We start from the raw sequence: 21,268 nt of genomic DNA, 5'->3' as shown, positions 1-21,268 counted from the left end.
ATCAATAATTAATGCTTAAAAGAAAAAAGAAGAAGAAGAATTAGAAAAAAGCTATTTATTTGTTAATTTTTCTTTTGTTTTAAGAAACTTAAAAAAAAATAGAACATCCTAATATTATAAGAAAAAATATTAAAAAACTTTCTTATAAAATAAAAATAATAAAAGATAGATTTTTCTTTTTATACATTTTATTTTTTAATTAATAATATTAAAATATATATTTTTAATTTTTAAAAATACATCAATATAATTTATATATGATTGAAATTAATTCTATAATCTTTAATCTTTCTTTTCAATTTTAAACCATTGATTTCAAATAATAGATAGTTTATTTTATATAAGAAATAGCTTGTATAATTAAATGAAAAATAAAACTTTATCCTTCTTTATAATAAAAAGTGTAAAAAAAACTTTAACAAGAGAAAGTTTCTATTCAAGAAAGGTATCGATTATTTGAAGGAAAGGATAAAATTAAAGTAGGGAAAAAGCTTTTTCAAATAGAACTTAGCTAAGTTCGAACCATGTAAGTAATTGGTAGTTTCTTAAAAACTAGCATTTCCGTATTTTCCCTGTAAGTGTAGACTAAGAGTTTGCAGAGAGTGAGAAACTGCAGGTTAATTTAGAATAATTTCTATCAATCAAAAATCGACCTTCTATTTATGCTTGAAAAGTCTAAGTGCATGGAGGAGGATGAACGGATTTCGCAGAAGAATGATGGGAAGATGTTTTCCAACTTCAGATTTTTTATATAAGGTTATGTGATGGTGTCCCATCTACGAGGAGCGAACCCTACCAATCTGTAACTGGTGGTAATGAAAGCGACTCAAAGCCAAAACCAGACATGAGATGGAACGTTTTCTGCAGGTACGCCTTGATCATGTAATTCATATTATTTAAGTCGAGAAGGATTGATATTGTCTAAATACATGTCAATTTAATATGAATGGAATGCTGTTAGCTAAAAATCGATGGGTCCCTTTTTGTACAGAGGTCATAACTGCCTTTTTTTCAATTATTGTCTCAGGGTGAGGTTATCTTCTGACTTAGAATAAGGAACATGTATTGTTCTTAGTTTTTTTTCATAACTCTAGATTTGAGCATATACATTTTTGGCATGACCAATAAGATTAGTTCCTATTTGAAATAAAGATGGCATCCTCATGCAACTCATAAAATAGGATCAAAGCCTCCCATAGATAATAATCTTGAAAACTTGAGTAACATAATAAGTATGAAGGACCAAACCATTTTAAATTCACAAAGTGCTACTTCTAGCAATTCTATCAAAAGAAAGAAATAAATCTAGAGTCAACTAATATAATCCTAGGTAAAGGGCAATCAATTTTTGCACAACAATATCCCCAAGACCAAAATCAAGTTATGTTTGACCAACTTCAACATCTAAGCCAACAATTGGAAAAATTAGCCTCCCACTAAGTCCTACAATATTTAACCCTTCATAGAATAACAAACAATTCCATAATCAACAATCCAATAGCCAAGCCCTTGAATTGCAATATCCAACCTTATCCTACCCCCCATTATTTCTAATTAAAGACACACTATTGGTCAAACTATGTCAAGTAATGAATGGTATTTTGAAGCACTACGAATCAAAATAAAAAACAAATTTGAGGTGTTCACCTATCCCTTTAATAGAGAAATGCCATGAATATATTTTCCCCTTCTTTGAACCACCTACATTTGAAAAATTTAAAGGGAAAGGATGACCAAAGAGAACATGTCAAATAATTCTTCATGTCTTGGCAAGGGGTTGCATATAATGACTACAGTTCCCTAAAAATCTAGGGGAACAAGATCTGGAATGAATTTTACATCTTTCCAATGGATCCATCACAACTTTTACAAATAGATTCCAAATATTTACAAAGAACTCTCCTACAATGTTGAACATGAACCAAAACATGGACTTATGTAACATAAAAAAGGAAATAAAAAACCTTGTCACAATTCATGGAAAGATGGAGAAGCTTAGCTAGTAGGTTCGCAATCTGAAAGAATCAGTTTGTCGGCATCTTCATTGCCAACCTTAAGAAATGGCCTTTCATCTACATGAATATTGTGCTGATACCTTTTAAAAGAAGATTTCTTATCAAAAAATCCCTTGTTGCTAAAGTATTAGTGAAACTTTTTCATGAGAATCATTCAAATTAAAGACAATTAGGAAAACCCAAGTTCTTTAGCGAAAAAAAGAATGTTGTTCGAAGCAAAGTTATTGATTAAAAAGCAATCATGCTGTTCAAAATACTTCAAAATTTACCATTCCTAGGGGAAACCTAAAATGAAATCTCAAGGAGGAACTATACTCTTTTGGATGAATCATTGTAAGTTGTTATTCATAAACTAATTGTTGCAAATAGGACCATTTTACCATAGATCAAGTCTTTTGATGAAAGCGAACCAAATCCACATGGTATAAGGGGAATGACTAGAATGAGTTTCACAAAACTAAAGGATATTCAACCAATCAATATATGGAACTGTTTCATTGGATTTGGTCATCCCCTTTAAAATACATTCACCCATTAAATTGAAAATGTTTAAAGTCCTCAAGAGCTCTGTCAGTCTTCATGCTTCTAAAAATCCACTGAGTCTTGTTAGAACATCAAGCACATTTCTTTTCCTACAAATTTCAGCCTTTCAAAGTAGTTCTAAAACCATCGTCAGGGCCCAATGGGGTTTCCAGAACCATTTCAATACTTGACAAGGCCTTTAGAACTCACTTAAGTCTATCTCAAAAGCCTCCTTCGTTTCTAAAGTCTTCAAGTATTCCTATATTATTGGGTTCACCCTTTGTTTTAAAAACCCAGTTCGAAGTTGACAAGGTTTCCACAACCTTGTCTTCCTTTGACGAGTCATTAAGTCGTATTGTAGACATTAAGTTTCCACAATCCATGTGATAGTGATCGGTTGCTTTTGGATTAGATTGTGTGAAACTTTTTTGCATCAATGTTTCAGATCACGCTCCATGATCCATCATCAAGATGTTAGACAGCAAGCAGAGATAAAGATTATTCATCTTTGCTTGCTTTCTAGCATCCCGATGATGGATCATGGAGTGTGATCCGAAATGTTCATGCAATTTTTTTTCACACAATCTAATCTAGAAGTAGCTGATTAGAGTCATTAAGTCTTTAAAAAAAGAAGTCATTTTTCAAAGTTTTGAACTTTAAAGTTTCCTCCAAGCGTCAACTTGATGACATTTTTTCTAAACCTTTGTCAGGTCCCAACAAGTTTTTCAAAACCTTGTCAATGCCCGATCTTAAACTCAAACCTCTATTCATTCTCATAAGTAAAGACACATGAATACCTAAAAGAAAAGAAGCAAAATAAAAAAGAGGTTTTAAAACCTTTGTCAGAATCCCACATAGTTTCGATAACCTATCAAAAGGTTGCCCCATTGTTTCAAATGCTATTTTTCAAACATTGGCACCAAAGAAGAGGCTCACCTATCAGCGTTGATGATGCTATTAGAGCCAACAAAAATTAATGCAAAGATATTAGAAGGGAAAAGTGATTCAAAGGAAGTCATTTTACAAGCATTCGCATTAGAATTTCACAGAGGGTTTGAAGACACATGAGGAAGAATTGCAGATAAATGAAATTGGCAATCACATAGCAGAATATGAAGAAACAAGCATCAAAGAGCAGTCAGTTGGTGAGTACATACTTTTCTTGGTTCCCTAGTTACAAAATCATATACAAAAGAGTTTTTTGAAGCAATTCAATGGTGAAAATTACATTTTTCCTATCATTACGTTGTCCAATTTTTCTCATAAATCAGGAACAATAGGTTTGACCTAAAATTTGATAACAATGAAGTATAAATACCTAGGATATGAACACCTTACAGGCCTAAGCAACACATTGCTAGAAATAGGAGATACCAGTTTAGGGCACATTAATTTGAATAGATTTTTGGAATGAGTGAATAGAGAAAACAAGACTCTTATCACACAGAGGATGGTTGAGATTGGTTTATTGCAGGCTGCTGACTTTCCTATAGTTATATAATGCATTGATATGGTTTTAGAGTGCATTAATCACTGACCTCAAACTAGGGAGATCAGAACTAACAATAATGATTTTCTCTTTACTATCAATAGGGAAACCATCAGTGGTTGTTTTTGATTGATTGATAAAGAAGTCTATGCAGATTTTGATTTCTTATTATCTTAGTAGATGTACAATGAGAAGTGGTAGTACAAGAATGTGATAGCTGGAGAATGGTTTGCTGTGCCTAGGAATGGAAAATCTCAATTGCCTAAGGGACTGTATAGGTCTCACTTTTCTGAGGAGATATGATATATGGTGGTATTGCTACATAGATTGAAGGGTAATGTTAATGCTCATGATTTCAAGGATTGAATGGTCTTTTTCATCCAAATCATCACTGTTGGAGAACAATATTTAGATTAGGCATCACTCATTAGTGATCAATTGCACAACATGATAATTAACTTTTCTCTAAATAAGTTTTTCTACGTCTTCCTATCTTTTCTATGCTCTAGCTTGCTCCAGACAGTGGCCAGGACTGAGTCCTGTTGAGGTGTATGATGAAAATGATCAAATATATGACTATTATGATGAACTAGAGAGCAACACCAAGAAGTTTAGAAGAGTAAATGATGCATTCACTATGAGGTTAGTCAGAGAATCGCAAGGTGACTTAGGCCAAAGGATCTCCTCTCAGACCATTGAATTTATTAATCAGTATGGCAACCACTTGACTCAGTTTCAAAGGTTTACTTATGTTAGAGTTGACATCTTTAATGGTCTACCTTATAAGCCACCCACGTATGTTGAGGATAAGTTCGTCCTTATTGAAATTTGCAGATAGGTGGCTGAATTTAACAAGAAGTGTGCTAAGAGGGAAAAAAGAGGCATTCAATTCCCAATAGGCCTTGGCTACTCCTTGTATAAATCCTAATTTGTGCTCAATATTGATAAAGATATAGTTAAATTTTCTATGCAGTTTTATGAGAGTTACAATTAGGCCCTGCCTGTAATCACATCCCACACCTTGAGGATTATTGGGCTGGCTGATTAGATGATTACGAGATAAGGAGATTGAATTGGATGGGATTGACACTCTAACAAATTATCACTTTCAGGTTGAATTGGGATATCTCTGGTGTTGAAAATGAAAAATCAGACATAGTTGATCCAATCTATACCAATGACATTCAAATGCAACCCATTGTGTATATAGATTGGAGTCTCAGAGAGACATATGACATTGAGATAAAGACTACTATAGTTTTAAAGAGAACTCACGATTGGCTTGCTAAGAAGGCGGCTGAAACTTAAAAGGTACAACCACATGGAGCTCAGAACACTAGAAGGCAGAAAAACCTAACCTAAACAACCTTTTCATTAGGAACAACACTCCCCTCTACCCAACAATTGGCTGCACCAAGAGGAGAGGTGATGGTGAGGATTCTCCTGAGAAAGGAAAAGAACCTAAAAAGACTTGTGGGGATGGCCCATTGAAGGATAAAGAAATGGAGAAGGAGAAATAAAAAGAGCAAGAGATCATAATTGAGGAGATTGTTGTTGATCCATCTGGACCTCAACCAGGTGAGTCCCTTCCTCCCGATTCTTCAGAACAAGGGGTTCTAGAGAAAGCTTCACCTAATATGAACTCTGTCTCCCCTTTTCCATTCATACAAAATGTTACCAAAACCCCTCTGTTAAGGAGAGCCTTGCAATTTTCATCCCCTAGTTCCCAATCAGAAACAAGAGTTGTAGGTTCTTCCTCTTCTCCCTCATGGATAGAAAATACTCATTCCAAGAAGAGGAAGACAGTTGAAGTCAACCTACCTGCTTCAAACATTGTAGGCCAACTGCTGCGAAGAACTCCAAAAACAAAATCTAAAAACCACATCTAGGTTAATGGAGGATAGCAGCACTAGGAACCTGTTTGTGGAGATAGCTCATCCTTCAGCCCAAAAAGAACCTAGTCAAGTCACAGTCAATGATTACAAAATGACTAAGGTCAACTTAGGACCTTAAAGTAGGGATGAAGATGTACACAACTTTCAAGTAACAACGTCTAAGTTGGTTGAGAGGACAACCAAAGACAAACAAGATAAAGATGAATCAAAGAAAGTTGTGGAATTCCTGACTAACTGCTTAAAATATCTACTCCTACCACTCAGCCAATAAGCTAGGTTAGTACTTCTTTTGATCTAAGCTAGGAGATTGTATGTAAAGTGAAAAAGTACAGATCATATGGAAAAATTACTGAGTAGGTAAAAGATATGAAGGTTAGAGGGGACACATTTATTGAGAATATCAGAAAAGTACATTATGAGCTGAAGCTGCTAAGAAATGCAATTGATACTAAAATTGCAAATACCAAACATGAAGAATCTGTGTGACAACAGATGGATAAAGAGTTGAAAGTATGGGCTTAGGTAAAGCAATAGCAGAACAAAATTTCACAAGTACTGATGATTCTCGATACATAAAATGGAAAAAAAGCGTAGAATGGAAAGGCTCCTTCTAGAAACAAAATTTAAAAGAGCAAGACAAGCTGTTAAAAGAAAAAAAAATCCTCTATGGCTTTGATACCATTTGTTCAAAATTAAAGAGTAGAAAAGAAATATAGATTCTGATTCAAACAATCAACTATTGTGAAGCAGTCACTGGTGAGGAGGGACCTCAAAGAGATCAATCCGGACCGGTCAGCAAGAGTAAACACAATGGAAACACAAAGATATGATGGAGGCAATGCAAAACAGGTTGATTTTTTGCATGAAATTCGATTACATCCAACCGGTAACAACCGGTAACAACCGGGTTACAACATACCGGCTCACAAGCCTGGTAGAATAGGTCACAACCAGGACCTTGAATCTTATATTCTATCTTCTACACACAGTCTAGCTACTTGATTCTCTGATTGATTCTAATTGATTAAATTCTAATGCGTAATTACAAATATATATATCGATCCAAAGGATCCAGTCGGCCCAAAAAGGGATCAAAACCTAAAGAACAAGACCTAACGTGCAAAATAAACAATGTCTGCCTCCGCCAAGAGATTCCTCTGGAAAATCCAAAGGATGAAACGTAGATCGCGGGAAAAGGTCAGCCACATGCCAAGGAACATTGGAATCAATGCCCAAGGCTCCGCAAGCTTCGGAAGGGGTTCCGGTAGATTACCAAAATAGGTCCAGGCAACTGGTAACGAAGGAACAACCGGTAACAGGAAACTGTCATGGAAACTGTTGTCATTTTATGACACCCTTGGTTCATCAGTGAGAACCGATCAAAGATACGATCCATGGACCGGTGCTGCCCTAGTTGATCAAGGAGAAAAGCAATGGAATTATGAAGTGTGAAGTGTTGTCTTGTTTGGAGGAAGTTCCTTAGTCCTCAACCTTGGAACTCCGGACTTCCGAAGTTCGCAGGTTGCTAAGCCTCCTTCTCTCTTCCCCAGAACTCCGGACCCCTGATGTTCCCAGGTTGCTAAGCCTCCTTCTCTCTTCCTCGGAACTTCGGAACCTCGAGGTTCCAAAGTTCCTTTCCTTTGCTTCCTTCTTCTCTTCCCTGGAACTTTGTTCCTTTCCTTTGTCTCTTCTTCCCTTCCCCGGAACCCCGAGGTTCCGAAGTTCCTTTCCTTTGCCTTCTCCTCTTCCTCGGAACTTCGGAACCTCCCCGAGGTTCCGAAGTTCCTTCCTTAGCCTTTTTTCTGTTAGTTTTAATGATCAGATTAACAATTAATGAGAAGAAAACAAAAAATGCACAGTAAGAAGGATACACAACACAATTATACCCTGGGAAAACCTCCCTCTTGGAGGAAAAAACCCAGCAACAAAGAATCTCAGATCTGATTAGAATAAGGTAGATGATTAATTACAATTTTGCCCACCCAGGGCAAGAGCAAATAGACTTATCTAATTCTGTTTTGAACCTGAATTGATCTTCAATCATTAGTAGGGCAGGTTCTAGGGCAGGTTAGAATCGTTAGATGATGTAGCTAACTTTGCTCAGTAGATATGAGGTTCGCTGTGCCTTATATCAAGTTCGCTGCCCTGAGATGATGATCGCTGATCTTCTAGGAGTGTTCGCTGATGATCAAGACCAGTTCACTGATGTCTGAGACTAATTTGCTGACCTCTATAACAAATTCGCTGATCTTCTAGGAACTCGCAGAAGCAGAGATGAATTTTCCTTACGACTTGTATATCTTTGTGACTACAAGTCACCTTCCTTTATATGGGATCATACACAAAGGTCGGCCACATAATTTGGTACCAAGTTACAATAAATCAAAATAGGTATTCACACGTTATAACTTAGGTCTTGCCTTAAGCAAGTTGCATCAAATAGGTCATGCTCTATTACAATTACATGAATGCTACGCCCAAATAGGGCCTGACCAATATAGGAAATAATCGCTGAGATATACAAATATCAAGGCTGACAGGCCAATTGATATTTGTGTAGTAGGTCAGCCCCCAGAAGGGATCCGACCTAGCTACAAAAACCAACACTCCCTCTTAGCTAGGGAGGATTCATTTTGAATAACCAAGTCACATAGTGACTACCACCATGGCTACTCCCATGGATGAAAACATAAGTACTTATTGTCATCACAACATGACGTTCACCATAGCTACTCCCAGAGGGTGAACAAACTCACCATGGAATTTCTTCCATGATACCCACCATACCTACTTGCAGAGGGTGGGTCCACCATGCCTACTCGCAGAGAGTGGAATGAGGGCTCTCACCTCAACCTTCTCCTAGAAGATTGCCTTAACCGAGGGCTTTCACCTCAATCTTCTCTCGGAAGATTGCCTTAACTGAGGGCTTTCACCTCAATCTTCTCCCGGAAGATTGCCTTACCCAAGGATATGGCTTCCTTTGAAGCTGAAACAACAAACAAGCTCCCTCTGAAGCTGAATACAACAAGCTCCCTCTAAAGCTGAATGAGCTTCCTCTGAAGCTCCTTTTGACATTTTTTTCTTTTTAGAAAAGGAAGTCTTCATTTGACTTCTGTTTCTTTTGAGGACTTCCTATGACAACTTCTGCAGAGGAAACAAGAGAAGTCCGATTTTGCAATCCCGAGCAAAATGACCAAACTTATTACAATTAAAGCACTGGATATGAGATAAATCCTTCTTCCTTTTTGCTTTAGGAGCAGAATCAGAACCTCTGTCTGTATCGAACTTTCTTCCTTTACCTTTCTCCATATGCGATGCAAGAACTTGTTTTTCCACATCATAATGATCACGCTCAAGTCCTCTTGCAATTAGCCGTGACTCTTCTTGTAAACAATCTGTCCTCAAGCGATCAAATTGTGGAAGTTCAATCCTTGCGCCGATTCCTTGAATGAATGCTTCCCAAGATGATGGAAGACCATTGAGAGCCAACATGGATAGGTCGCTATCTTCAACAACTTTCCCAATTGGAAGAGAGCTGATCCTTCAGATCAGAAATTCCTTTGAAGTATGCAGCTACACATTCTTCTTTTGCCATCTTGATGTGGTGAAGTTACTGCTTCAACGATAGGCCTCATTGTAAAGGTTCTCTCCCAGCTGGCTTGAGCTATTCTATGCTCTTTCACTTCTCTTAAAGACATGTATATCTTGCATTTCTGCAACTGTAAGTTTGGCCATTGGCCTTTGAATGAATTGAAATTATAGTTTTTGCCTTCTTTCAACCTATGCATGCTGTGTATGTTTCTTTACCTTCATCGTAGGAGTATGTTTTGTTGCTCTTCTCTCATATATGTTGTGTTAATTTATTTCTGACTGTGACTTGTGGGAAACCTTCTCCCCTCTTGACATTCAACAAGTTCTAACCTCCATACGTGCGTTGAGGTCATTCATGCAACTGAAGTTTGTGCATCTCCTGGGTATTTCAGTTGATTCTTTGTGCCACTTCGGGTGGGGAGAGAAACATCTCTTATCTTGGTACATCACCTCCTTTCATTTTAAGCATTTCTCTCTTCCCTTTTCTTCTGCAAGCTGTTAGGATAAGATTTGAAGTGTTGAGTTGGTTCAACACCTGCACTTGGATTGAGAAGGAAGTCAGCCTTCTCCAGAGATTCAAGCCCCTTGCATAAGGTCCCACACTTTGAGGTTGTTTCCATGTTTCATGAGGTTGTTGAGTTGATAGCTTAGCAAGGGTGCAAGCTTTTGTGATACCAATTTTTGGCACGCCCAGTGGGACTCATCCTTCACCAAGCTGAATATTTGGTGTGTTCTTCAGTGTATTCAGCCTTGGAGGCAACATTTAACACACTTGGCGACTTTAAGAGGAAATCTATTGGTGAAGTAGTACTAAGCCCAAGCCAACTGAAGATTCGATGTGTTCTTCAGTTCGTCAAGCCTTTGGAGGCAACATTTTTCAAGCACCTGGTGACTCTACAATCATTTGGTGAATCTGTGGTATGTTATTAGTCTTTGGTTGAGAGGGTCCATTTGCTCTTTTAAGCATTTTGTTAAACAAGCTCCATTTTTTTCAAATGCTTTAAAATGAGTTCATATCATGGGTGTAACTTCTATTCACCCCCATTCTATGAGAACGCCAACCATTTTTCCCCTCCTTACCAAGAGGATCGAACTAGGACTGCTCCTAGTTTCAACCCAAACAACTTCACTTCAGCAACAGGTGGGTACTTTCCTAATGCCTGCCACCCACCCACCCCTGCTCAACCTTCTTGGCAGCCCAACTAGCCCCAAGATGATGAAAAAATGCAAATTGCAGAACTCAAAAGTGTGTTGCTTGATTTCACCAAGTAGCTAGAGGAGTTCAAGAGGCAACAAGAGTGGGATTTACAGCAGGATCAACTTGCTTATCTAGCTCAACTTCAGCAACAACAGATGAGAGCCCAAAGACAACATGAGGAGTTCCTTGCAAGGCAGCTTGCCTCTGCTAGGAAGAAATAAATTAAGCAACTAGCAACCATGGAGATGCGACTCATACAGGAGGAGGTTTCTGCTCCTAAGGTTCCTAAGTTTGAAATCCCAAGCTTCAGGCAGGGGAGACCTCCCAAGCCTTCAATTAACCCCCCTAGTTTTAAAATTCCAAGTTTCAAGGGAGCTCCAGCTGTTGTTATACAAGAGCCTTCTCCTTGATGCCTTTTGCAAAACGCTCCACCACCTAGGCCCTTTCTTGATGCTATCTCCCTTTTTAAGGGCGGACCTGTTGTATGGAGGACGGATGGTTCCCATCCTCATCATGAGGAAGGGGTTCAAACAACCATTGGTGAGTCTTCATATGCTTTAAAGGAGGAAGAATCGGCGATGCTGTAGGAGGATATTGAGAATAATCAGTTGCAGCAGCAAGTCATTGAACATGAGGAGTGTGAAGGTAAAGAGGACACTGCCCTCTCATTTGACAATCTTCCTTTCTTTATTGATCATGAGGAGAAGGATATGTCTACACCTCCCCCGGTGGTTGCTCTGGAGCAACAAGCTAGTGTTTAGGAGGGCACAGTGGGTAATGGTTTTGTTGCAGATTGCATGGCAGATGGATCGTGCCATGAACTTGAGGTTGTTGCATTATGTTGCCAAGAGGGGGAAACAAAAACAAAGAGACAATCTGAAGATTTTAGATCTTCTTGTGAGGTGTCTCATAAACCTGAGATTTGTGCTGATGAGTTGGTTATCAACACATGTGATTATGATGTATGCTGGTTCTCCCCTGTCCCTGAAAGTGATGATGTTGAATATGGAGTCTTCATTCAAGGTGAAGATGTTTCTTTTGGCATTAGGGATGATGTGCCTGAGCTTGAATGTTTCACTTGGGACCAACATACCAAGTTTGATGACGTTGAGCAACAACATGTTGGTCATGCCCGTAGTCTTTTGGTTGCTCAACTTGACAGTATACCCAAGCTTCAAAGTTTCCAATTTTATGTGTCTGAAGAGCCCCCTTGTGCAGGCCAAGATAAAGATATGGTATACTTTTTGTTATCACAAAAGCTTGCACCCTCCTTGTAAAACATGGAAACAACCCCGAAGTGTGGGACCTTGCGCAAGGGGGTTGAATCTCCGGAGAAGGCCGGCTTCCTTCTCTATCCAGGTGCAGGTGTTGAACCAACTCAACACTTTAAAACTAACTCCTAAGCCTATCCTAACAACTTGCAGAGGAAAAGGAAGAGAGAATTGCTTAAAATGAAAGGAGGTGATGCACCAAGAAGAGATAGTTCCTCTCCCTACCGAAATGACGCAAGTAATTAACTGAAAACACCCTGAAGATGCACAACTTTTCAGTTGTATGAGTGACCCCAATGCAGATATGAAGGTTAGAATTCACTGAATACCAAGAGGGGAGAAGGATTCCCCCAAGTCACACTCAGAAAACCAGTTAACGCAGCATATATGAAGAGAAGAAACCACGAGACAAACACCTATGATGGAGGTAAGAAATCATACACATCATACATAAGTTGAAAAGAGGCAAGAATGATGATTTTCAATTAATCATAAGGCCAAAAGCCAATCTTACAGTTGCAGAAATGCAAAGATTACAAGTCTTCAAGAGAAGAGGAGAGCATAAGAAAACTCCAGGCAGTAGGGAGAGAACCCTTGACAATGAGGCTTAACAACCTTATATAGAAAAATGGGTTACAATGGTGATCATGACCCCTGCATGTCAGTCTGGAAGTGCAGGGAAGTGCATGCACTTGACTTGTACATGCAAGCAACCTAGCCATACCTCCAAAGGCAATTCTGAGGAAGATAGATTGACTGACCTTCCAAAGTTAGAGTATACAGTCATGACACAAGTCACCAAGCATGGCCCCGTACCTCCCTTGATGGAAATCTTGCCAAAAACATTAAATGCACCCCTGTGGCTCCACAAAAAAAGTGCACAAGTCACCAAAACTGTTGGAGCATTTAAAGCCTTGAGTGTCGATCACGCCAATCAGAAGTGCTGCAAGTCAGAAGTAGGCTTGGAAGACTTTGGAGTCCGGACTCTCGAAGTGAGGAAGACAAGGGAAGGAGCAAGAAACTTCGGAACCTCGGGGTTTCGGGATAGGAGAAACGAGGGCTAGGAAAGGAACTTCGAAACCTCGGGGTTCCGGAGTTCCGGGGAACTGCTCAAAGGAACTTCGGAACCTCGGGGTTCCGGAGTTCTGGGATAGAGAGGGAAAGGGTCAAAGAGAGAAGGGGAACTTCGGAGACCTGGGTCACCATAGTTGGACAAGGAACTTGGGAACCTGGGGGTTCCGGAGTTCCGAGGTAGAAGACTTAGGAACTTCAGAACTTGGGGGTTCCGGAGTTCCGGGGTTGAGGAACTAGGAACTTCAGAACCTGGGGGTTCCGGGGTAGAAGACTAGGAACTTCGGAACCTGGGTGTTTCGGAGTTCCGGGGTTGAAGAACAAGGAACTTCGGAACCTGGGGGTTCTAGAGTTCCGGGGTTGAAGAACAAGGAACTTCGGAACCTGGGGGTTCCAAAGTTCCAGGGGAGGAGAACAGAAGAAAAGCTAAGGGAAGGAAGGGAACTTCGGAAACTTGGAGTTCCGGAGCAGGAAAGAAAGAGGCTAAGGCAAAGAAACTCGAAACCTCGGGGTTCCGAAGTTCTGGAGAAGAGAAAGAGAGGGCCAAGGAACTTCTGACAAGGCAACACTTCAAACCATGATTTCATTGCTTTTCTCCTTGATCAACTGGGCAGCGCTGGTCCATGGAACATATCTCTGATCGGTTCTCACTGATGGACCAAGGGTGTCATAAAATGACAACACTTTTCATCACCATGTGAGTTCGAGGCCTTTTCTTTTGGTTTCAACTCATGCCAAGAGGAGGTCGGCTATTTTGGAAAAAATGATGCCCCCTTGTATAATAGAGATGCCTTCTCTTTTGCAAGGAGTAGTTCTTTTGATGCTAGCCAACTCTTAAAAAGCTCCCCCCTTGCTACTATGTGTATGCTTCATGCATCCCCAGATGTCTCAGGTGGCTATTTTCTATGGCTTCCCTATGGTGGCAAGCTAAATGGTGAGGTGTTCTTTCACCACATGAGTAGTATGTGTGATCTAATGCATGCATACAAGAGATTTCAACCATTGCAGCTAGATGGTGAATGTAACAATGGTATGAGGGGGATCAACTCCTTCAAAAGGTTCCTCTTTGACAGAGGCAAAAGCATCAGTTGCCTCTTATTATAACAATGTAAATATTAGTTAGGTTTCTTGTTTTCCAAGAAGTGCACAAGCACAGGCTGTTCCCCTTTAGAATGGTTGACCTTGATCCTTTGCAGGTTATAGAGGAGAGAGTTTTCTTCTTTCTTGCAGTTGTGACTCTGTGCCCAATGGATGCTCAAGGCTTCTAATCTATATGCTTAGCAGGCAAGCATCCCACAGAGGTCGCCAAAAATGTTCATTTTATGACACCCTTGGTCCATTAGTGAGAACCGATCAGAGATACGATCCATGGACCGGTGCTGCCCCAGTTGATCAAGAAGAAAAGCAATGGAATTATGAAGTGTGAAGTGTTGTCTTGTCTGGAGGAAGTTCCTCAGTCCTCAACCCCGGAACTCCGGACTTCCGAAGTTCCCAGGTTGCTAAGCCTCCTTCTCTCTTCCCCGGAACTTCGAAACCTTCCTTTCCTTTGCTTCCTTCTTCTCTTCCCCAGAACTCTAGAACCTTGAGGTTCCAAAGTTCCTTTCCTTTGTCTCTTCTTCCCTTCCCTGGAACTCCGGAACCCCGAGGTTCCGAAGTTCCTTTCCTTTGCCTTTTCTCTCTTCCCCAGAACTCCGGAACCCCGAGGTTCCGAAGTTCCTTCCTTAGCCTTTTTTCTAGTTCCCCGGAACTCCGGAACCCCGAGGTTCTGAAGTTCCTTTGCTAAGTTTCTTCTTCCCTTCCCCGGAACTCTAGAACCCCGAGGTTTCGAAGTTCCTTTCCTTTGCTTTCTTCCCTTCCCCGGAACTCCGGAACCCCGAGGTTCCGAAGTTCCTTTCCTTTGCCTTCTTCTCTTTCCTGGAACTCCGGAACCCCAAGGTTCCGGAGTTCCTTCCTTAGTCTTCCCAACTTTGGCAACCTGTGTTTCGAATGCTCCAACAACTCTTGCAACCAGTTTTCTATATAAGGATGTTAGGCCTCATTGTAAAGGTTCTCTCCCTGTTGGCTTGAGATATTCTATGCTCTTTCACTTCTCTTAAAGACTTGTATATCTTGCATTTCTGCAACTATAAGTTTGGCCATTGGCCTTTGAATGAGTTGAAATTATCGTTCTTGCCTTCTTTCAACCTATGCATGCTATGTATGTTTCTTTACCTTCATCATAGGTGTATATTTTGTGGCTCTTCTCTCATATATGCTGTGTTAATTTATTACTGAGTGTGACTTGTGGGAAACCTTCTCTCCTCTTGACATTCAACAAGTTCTAGCCTCCATACGTGCGTTGAGGTCATTCATGCAACTGAAGTTTGTGCATCTCATGGGTATTTCAGTTGATTCTTTGTGCCACTTTGGGTGGAGAGAGAAACATCTCTTATCTTGGTGCATCACGTCCTTTCATTTTAAGCATTTCTCTCTTCCCTTTTCTTTTGCAAGCTGTTAGGATAGGCTTAGAAGTAAGTTTTGAAGTGTTGAGTTGGTTCAACACCTGCACTTGGATTGAGAAGGAAGTCGGCCTTCTCTGGAGATTCAACCCCCTTGCGTAAGGTCCCACACTTCGGGGTTGTTTCCATGTTTCACGAGGTTGTTGAGTTGATACCTCAGCAAGGGTGCAAGCTTTTGTGATAACAAAAACCAGTAGCGATATCTTGCCGGAAAATGATCCAAATGCGATGGGGTCTGGAAGCAAGAAAGATGATCAAGTCTTCAAGTAGAATCCAACTCCACAAGATCCGGTGAGCCAAAAAAAAAGGAAAGATGAAACTGCAAACAGAAAACAAACAAAAAGGAAAATGTTTTTGGTTGATGCAAGATTGCTGTGAACCGGGGATGCTCCTGCATCATATTGTATAAAAATGAAACTAACATCACTGTAATTACATCTAAAATAAAAAGGGCAATATCTATTTTATTTACGTCGAGAGGCATTTTCAGTTATAGAATGGGCCTCAAGGACCCGTGTACATAATAATTGCATAGGATTTAAATTGACGTTTTCATTCCCTTCAAATCTCTTGCTGTCGGCTGCTGTGGGATGGTATTCATAGCAAAATGAAGAAGGGTCGATTCGCTACCACATCGAGTCCATTAATATACTCTCCTTAGCTGGCATTGTGTAACTGGCGAAGATTGACCTTAAATACACACCTCAAGACCCATTTATTACATCACAGAATTAGTTGTTTGCTTAATATTTTGCAGAATCAAAATTGGCGAAAGTTGACAAAACGCACAGGTGAGGGTCCTTCCTCACAAACATGCCATGGAGTTATTTAAATTCCATGCATTCCTTGCTCCTGCTGTCCAGATTAAGGCCTAGACAGGCTTACAAACTCTAAGTAGCAATACTGTTAGTGGCTGTGAAGGCCTTCCTCTTGCCACCCAACTTCTTGGGAATAGCCTTCTTGCTGAGAGTGATAGAAATGTTTGGAAAGGCATGGCAAACAACTGAAAGTGCGAGCCCATCATGGCAGACCTTGCTACGATGCCCTTGATCCCTTTGAGAAGGAAATATTTCTAGATATTGCTTATTTTCTTACAGGGAGGGACAAATAAATTGCTATGATCTTTTGGGCAGAACTGAAATGGAGTTGTCACGCTTCTTTCAGACTTTCAGAAATCTGTTGACCTATATACTCCATTAGAAGCAAATGCATGGATGTGCAGTATAAAATGTACAAACAATATTAAGATGATCCAATTTTATTATATTAATAAGTATATAATTATATTATTGGATTGTGATAAACATTTTTGTTGTTGTTGATCAAAACTTTAGCTGAAAATATCATGTTTCTTTGACAGGCACGGTGGAAGCTTTGGCCTTTTGCACATTTGATAACATATGGTGTTGTACCTGTGGAACAGAGGATGCTATGGGTGGATTGTGTTGAACTTATCTGGGTGACTATCCTATCTATATAAGCTTCTATTGTCATTTGTCAAAGTAATGGAAACTTTTGTTTTGATTCTTCCTGCTAATTATATAATTTGTAAACACTGTTAAATGAATTCATGATTCACAGGTACTCCAATGAAAAATCAGAAACTAGAATTTTCGAAGCATCTTCTCAAGGAAAGTCTGGCAATGAATTCTGTATCAGATGTCTCCAAGGTATTTACTTACTACCTAACTGTTTTCTAATTGCTGTTTCCTTACTAAAAGATGGCCATTTTCTTTGTGTTGATTAGGATCAATGAAGAGACTGGTATCTATCTGCAAATGCTCTTTTTGGCTTGAAGTGACCTTCTCTATGATCATTGCTACAGCAGATATTGAATTTTCAGACCTTAATAAAATGTGAAGCACACGGGTTAATGCTTAGTATGTTAGATATTTTGAAATTTGATATCTTTATATAGATTTTAAAAAAAACAAGTATGCTAGTATATAAATGGTTGAGCTCTTTTGATATCTCTAGGAATCTTTAGTATGCTAGATATTTTGAAATTTGATATCTTTATATAGATTTAAAAAAAACAAGTATACTAGAACATAAATGGTTGAGCTCTTTTGATATCTCTCAGCATCTTTTACACATTTTCTAAATGTAGGTATGCTAGTATATTAACAACAGCTTCCAAAAATTTCATGTTCCTCACATTATTCTAAATTTTTTGAAGTCTCTAAATATGAAGAGAACCGAAAGAGTTGAAGAGAGAGAAGAGTAACTGACTGAGACCGTTGGACTTCACATTGAATGGTCCAAATCCTACCCCAAAGCTACCATTCGGCACAAGCTGTGAGGGTGCTATCAAAGGTTGTAGAGTCTGGATTTACACCTGCCAACTGCATTTGCTTGAAAGTTTCTTCATTAGGAGATTGAACGCTCAGAGCCATGAAAACCCTCAACAATATTCCAGGCTGTTGTGAAAACCCTCCCATTCAATCTGCTTTTCGTTCACCGTTGGGCCACATGAACCACCATCTTGGTGTTGAAAAGAAAATATTTCCGATTTCTTGGAAGGATTTTTGGGGTTCATTTTATTAGATGCCTTTTTTCTGCTGGGGTTTCGGAGTCTCTTTTTGCTGCTCTCGGCTTCGATTCTTTGAAGTTTTTGATTCTTCCAAGTCTTTGTTTATGAGGTAAATATTCAAACGCAAGGAAAGGATAATGACATGCATTTTCTTGTGGGTTGGGCTGGTTTTATGCAAAATGAGGGTTTTTTAATGACTGTTAAGGGTAACTTCTAATAAGAATCCACTATGGATTATTCTTTGATTGATGGCCATACCTTATGTCACTTTATCTTAATGTAGTATTTAGAGGTAGTAAATTCTCAATTTTATGGCTCTTTTAATTGATTCCGTTGTTTCGCCAAGTGGGATTAGAGTTTCTTGGTATTGACGTGCATCTGCCTTAAGGGCTATTTTGTTTTTTTAAATGTTTTTGCTGAGATCATATCAACTTAAAACTTAACCATCTCCACCGTCTCTTTGCAAGAGAAAAAAGAATGCGCAATCATGTAACAAATATATGAATTGTTGTATCTTGCTTGCCTTTCTCATTATTCAATTTTCTATTTGGTCTGTTATTATATACTATTGTTTTTTTAATGTTCTTGTTATTGTGTTTGAGCAATTCATTATTTATATTCTCATTTTGCCGCTTTTGATCTGTAGAATCAGTTTTCCCAGCACTGATGGCTTCTAGAGGCTTGGTTTCGATAGAAGTTGGAAAATTTCACCAGTCAAGATTTGGAAACAAATTCATGTCTAGGATGACATAGATAATAGTACGTATGACTAGGAGAAAATTAATCAAATAGGTTGAAAAGTTGTTGCCACATGTTAAAGATTGCTACAAAAGAAGTGCTATGTAATCCATCGAAGAGTCTTGTGAACAGACTGATTTTTTTTATATGGATGCTTGTTTTATTGTACACTACTTTATTGTTGGCATAAGATATGATTATGCGTAGATGACATCAATTAGGGAGAAAATTCTCGTGCTTCTAGATTCCTCTATTTCTTTTGTTATTGATAATGAAGTGGAAGTGTGGAACTCGTGATGTAGCTGCCCAAAGAACTTTTTCGTGTTTCCAGATTGTTCTATTTCTTTTGTTACAGATAATGAAGTGGAAGCGTGGAACCCGACTGACCAAAAGTTTGCTTAGGTTTGACAAAGTTTAGATGTCTTTTATTTTTATTTTTGTAAATCCGTTTGAACTTTCGTCAAGTGTGGATATTATTGGCATCCTAAAAGGGAAATTTTTAGCAAATAGATGTTATCATCTTCTGCATTTGCTACACAAAAGCTTTGTTACCAATTCCTAATCATTACATACTAGCTGGGTTGAGACTACTCTTGTAAAAAGCTATTATTATTTGGAGAATGTGGATAAATATAAGATAAAATTTAAAGTGAGGAACAAACAAATTTGTTTACATAGAGATGGTTACTAAAGATTTCTTTAACTTCAAAAAATTAGATTAAATGAAGACACATTTCTATTCCCTAGGAATTTAATGGCTTTTGACTAGATATCACATCAAGATTTATTAATTTGTGATTTGACAATTTTAATAAAGGACATGGTTAAGGAAGGAAACAAAGATCTTCTAAGGAAAAATGAAATTATTCAAAAGAATGGTGCCAGTTTTTGTGAGAATTTTGACAAATTTGGTAAGGATGTTGCTGATTCCCTTGGTAGCATCAATTATCATGATAAGGTATATAGGGATTTGATTGAACAGCTTGAGAAACATTGTAAACATGACTTGAACTGATTGATCTACAACATTTATGATTATTTTTAGGTACAGTTTGGCTATGTTTATTCTACAAATTAAAAAATCATTTATTTTCTATAAGTAGGATTCAAGTGCAATAAGTGTATAAAGAGGAACATAAATTAAACTATATTGCTAATTTGATTTATTATTTGACATTCTAGGAGATAAAAAAGGATTGATAAACAGCCCGACTAAATTGTACCTAAAAACAATCATAAATGTTGTATATCCATCGGTTCTAATCGTGTTTCTAAAGCTGATCAATCAGTTTTGTGTATATCCCACCATGATAATTAATGCTACCATGGTAATCAGTGACATCCTTAGTGAGTTTGTCAAGATTCTCACAAAATTGACACCATTTTTTTGAATAATTTCATTTTTTTCTGAAAAGATCTTTGTTTCATTTTTTAACTATGCACTTCATAAAAAATGTCAAATCACAAAGTAATGATTTTTGACGTGATATCTAGTAAAAAACCATTAAATTCATGTAGAAAGGAAATGTGTCTTTATCTAATTTGATTTTTGGAAGGTAAAGAATACTTGATGGTAACCATCTCTTTGTAAAAGAAGCTCGTTTGTTCCTCGTTTTAAATTTTATTCTATATCTAAATTCTCTAAACAATAATAGTTTTTTATAGTAGTAGCCGTCGACTCTAGTATGTAATGAATTGAATTAGTAGAAATTTTGCAAAATTTTTGTATTGTAAATACAAAAGATGATGACATCTTTTTGCTAGAAGTTCCCTTCTTAAGATGCCGGTAATATCCATGCCTGATGGAAGTTCAAATGGAAAAAGAGCTCTAAACTTTGTTAGGCCTTGAGCAGCTTCATCAAGGTTCCACACTTCCACTTTTTTGAATTGAATATCAATTACAAATATCTTGCTCATGAAAGCATTAACATTAGACCTCTCTAAACAATAATAGTTTTTTATAGTAGTAGCCGTCGACTCTAGTATGTAATGAATTGAATTAGTAGAAATTTTGCAAAATTTTTGTATTGTAAATACAAAAGATGATGACATCTTTTTGCTAGAAGTTCCCTTCTTAAGATGCCGGTAATATCCATGCCTGATGGAAGTTCAAATGGAAAAAGAGCTCTAAACTTTGTTAGGCCTTGAGCAGCTTCATCAAGGTTCCACACTTCCACTTTTTTGAATTGAATATCAATTACAAATATCTTGCTCATGAAAGCATTAACATTAGACCTATACAAGCTCCTTTCGAGCAAACACATTAAATCAATTACAAATATCTTGCTCATGAAAGCATTAACATTAGACCTATACAAGCTCCTTTCGAGCAAACACATTAAAATCAACAATGGAAGACCAAGAGTCACTACTTAGAAATCCACTTTTATTTAGAAATCACCTCCTAGAGAAGACCAAGAGTCGCAACTTAGAAATCCACCTTAATG

General features: G+C 38.2%; 1 long non-coding RNA gene across 2 annotated transcripts; it reads left to right on the top strand.

Annotated features, from left to right (window-relative positions):
- Positions 1-490: 490 nt before the first annotated feature.
- Positions 491-18,723, top strand: LOC131065231 (uncharacterized). Of its 2 annotated transcripts, XR_009111392.2 has the most exons (5): positions 491-867; positions 16,911-17,009; positions 17,132-17,220; positions 17,298-17,430; positions 17,730-18,723. It is a non-coding gene; the product is annotated as an uncharacterized LOC131065231 (long non-coding RNA). The 2 variants fall into 2 exon arrangements; XR_009111391.2 differs by lacking the exon at positions 17,730-18,723 and having other exon boundaries at positions 495-867; positions 17,298-17,520.
- Positions 18,724-21,268: the final 2,545 nt, after the last annotated feature.

This window comes from Cryptomeria japonica, chromosome 2 (genome assembly GCF_030272615.1).
Source record: "Cryptomeria japonica chromosome 2, Sugi_1.0, whole genome shotgun sequence".
In the NCBI taxonomy this organism is placed as follows: domain Eukaryota; kingdom Viridiplantae; phylum Streptophyta; class Pinopsida; order Cupressales; family Cupressaceae; genus Cryptomeria; species Cryptomeria japonica.
Note: the sequence above shows the minus strand (reverse complement) of the source record. Positions and strands in the feature narration are given on the sequence as shown.